Source organism: Cibotium barometz, chromosome 24, assembly GCF_041138505.1.
Source record: "Cibotium barometz isolate CiBa-2024 chromosome 24, ASM4113850v1, whole genome shotgun sequence".
NCBI classification, from domain to species: domain Eukaryota; kingdom Viridiplantae; phylum Streptophyta; class Polypodiopsida; order Cyatheales; family Cibotiaceae; genus Cibotium; species Cibotium barometz.
Window position 1 is genome coordinate 27,847,886 of NC_141069.1, and position 3,016 is coordinate 27,850,901.

Sequence of the window (3,016 nt, forward strand, 5' to 3'; positions counted from 1 at the left end):
GGACAAAAAATTCCTTTCATTGCATAGATAAAGTGCACGTGTCCTCCTCCATACCGCGCCTGCGTGTTCTTGAAATAAATTCCTCATGCACGATAATGGGACTTCTCCATGCTATCTAGGGACCCATGTTCTTGAAATAAATTCCTCATGCACGATAATGGGACTTCTCCATGCTATCTAGGGACCCATACTTATTCATAAAATATGCACCATGAGCATAAAGAATATTGTGAAGTTAAAGTTGGATAGAGTTAGCCATGGAAATATGGTATAAGAGAAACATTATAAATTTAGAAGAGGCATACCATGTAATGTGTTATGTTCGTTTCTCCCAAGATGTCACAACTGAATTTCTAAACTCAAGTAAATTTGCTTGGAATTGAGTCCTTTGCTCCGTAGTGGTATGGCTTTGATTCATTAAGCATAGCACTTTATTGAAGGTTGCGTTGATTGACAACAATTGGATCGACCTCATTGTTTGTCAGTTGTTGTGACTTTGCACAAGTCCTTCCAGAGCTCCCACGCTTTCTTCTCTTGTCCTACCTGATTGCTTAATCTTCTATACCAAGCTTCTTTGGGGGTTTCACAAAGAATCTTTGAGCTTTCACCCCACTCATGGAGCAACCTCATGGTGGCTATCCCCTATGTCCATAACTACTATCTGAGCATTCCCCCCATGACATCCCAAGGAGTTGAGTAACTCCTCTACTTTACTACCCAATTCTTCTCTTGATCTCACTGAGTTGGTTTCGATGTGAAGCTTGAGCAAGTGATCAAATATTCACATAAATGCATGCAAGGTGCAAAAGTGCACATTGTCAAGTGGAAAAGCAATTATTGGATTCCAGATTTTGCTCTTCAAGCATGGGGCATTGCAAGATGCCTCCATCCCATTCTCTATCTCTTCGACTTGGTTGTCCTCATCCTCGAAATCTTCATTCTTGTCCTCGTCCCCTCGACCTCGACAGCTTGTGCCCTTTTCTTCCCTTTTTCTTGTAGCCCCTTATGCAGAATGGGCAAGGATATAGAGAATTTTCCCCTTGCTTGCACCCCAGCATACACTTAATAGTTTTTAAGTCCCCACCCAAGTGTCAATCCACATCAAATGTCCCTATACCCTGAACATCAAGCTTCTCACCTGCAATTTAAGCCTTAATGACCTCATAGTGATGAAAGGAATCTTGCTAAACATCTATGCAAGAACTTCATGGGTCTCTTTGGGCACTTCAAATGCACCCAACCACCATATCTCTTTCTCTAATTGAATACTAAAAGATGGTGCTCTCAATTGGACATCTTGCCCTGTGACCTTAGCGGTGTGCAAGTCTAACCAACGGCCCTTTACTATTTGACATTCATCAAGATTTAGTATAAAAGACTTTGCTCCCAAGTACTATAACAACATACGTAGACATAAGAAAAACTCATTTATCAACAGTTTAAAGTAAACAAGCAAAAGCATAAACTCATTTATCAACAATTTCATGGTGGTAAAGTAAACAAGCAAAAGCATAAACTGATGTACTCACCCTCTTGAGGTAATTTGTAGAAGGAAATCATTGCTTGTTGTATCTTTTTCAAAAATCAACAAATATATCATTGAACCTTGTGTATGCAAAACCTTTGTCCTCAACCACTTCGCTTGTACTCACCATGGGAGATTTTTTCCCACGTGCTTATTTCTTCTGACCCCCTTTCTTCTTCAGACTAGAAATTACCATTATGTCTTCTACATATTGGTATGAGCCTAACTTCACTATAATATCGACATCACTAACCTTCTTTGAAAATATTACCGCTTGAGGAGCTGGAAATAGATTTTTTGTAATTCCATTCTTCCGCAGGGCATCCCTAAGGAGTTGATGTATGGCTTCATAGCCCCTTGTGCTGATACCAGCTTCATCACAAGCACTCTGAATATCAATATCTAAGACAAAGTTAGAAATTTTTTTCAATACCTCATTAGTGACTACCTCTCAAATCAACTTTGATTTTGGTGCACAAATAATAGATAGCACATCTTCTTTGTTAAGTAAATTACTCAATAATGTTATGTGATCCTCATTGGAGGTACTATCGCATGCATTAAGTAGAAAATTTTTGAAACACAAAAACAACAAATGGACAAATTAAGTCGAAGACAGCATTTTCGCTATTTGTAGTAGTGAAACCAAAGTGAAAGTTTTTATGAAACAACATACCTGGTTGCCATTACTCTTCTCTTACGGGGCGCTGCCTTTAGGTGCAAGTATCTCTATTGAGAGGAGAGACCCTTTTTACGCTCTCTTGGGCTAAGAGGGGTACTCTTAAAATTAGATATGCTATCTTTAAGCTTAGAAATCTCTACATCCTTTTTTTATATCAATCCCTTGAGCTCCCCTACCAACTGATCTAAAGCTTGAGATTTATGCTGAAAATGATATATGGTGGAGTTCATCGCATGCAAGTGCTTATATGGTGGAGTTCATCGCATGCAAGTGCTTAAGCTCTTGTAACTTGCCGCATGCAAGTGCTTAAGCTCTTGTAACTTGCCGCATGCAAGTGCTTATAAAGCTCTTGTAACTCACCGCATGCAAGTGCTTATAAATCACCAAGGCTGACGGCACTCCAGAGAAACTCCTCATCACAGAGAAGAGCTCATACGAGATGCTCTACAGCTCGTGCCTGTAGTCAAAGTGCACACCCACACAATCGACAAAATGCCTCTAGATGCAATGCTCAAGAAAAGTTCTTACAACTCAAATGGGGCCGAGTACAAAAACATCCGTTGATGAGGCTATGGAAAAAGCTTATAGGGCCATGTCATTAATGATGTAGGTGAAGCCCGTGGATAGATATAACAAGGTGCCCTTGAATAGAATTGCAAAGGTACATGAAGAGAAAGAGGAGGACTAGGCCTACTATGTCCATAGAGAGATGGAGAACTACTTGAAGGCCCACCAATCCAGGATTTGTAACCTATACCTACTCACACAAGTTCTAAATCACATAGCAAAAAGGCCTCACCCAGAGCCCG

The 3,016-nt window shown here is 40.1% G+C and overlaps 1 pseudogene; it reads right to left on the reverse strand.

The window, feature by feature from the left end:
- Window positions 1–1,482: 1,482 nt before the first annotated feature.
- On the reverse strand, window positions 1,483–2,212 carry LOC147625107 (uncharacterized; annotated as a pseudogene).
- Between the last annotated feature and the right edge of the window lie 804 nt (window positions 2,213–3,016).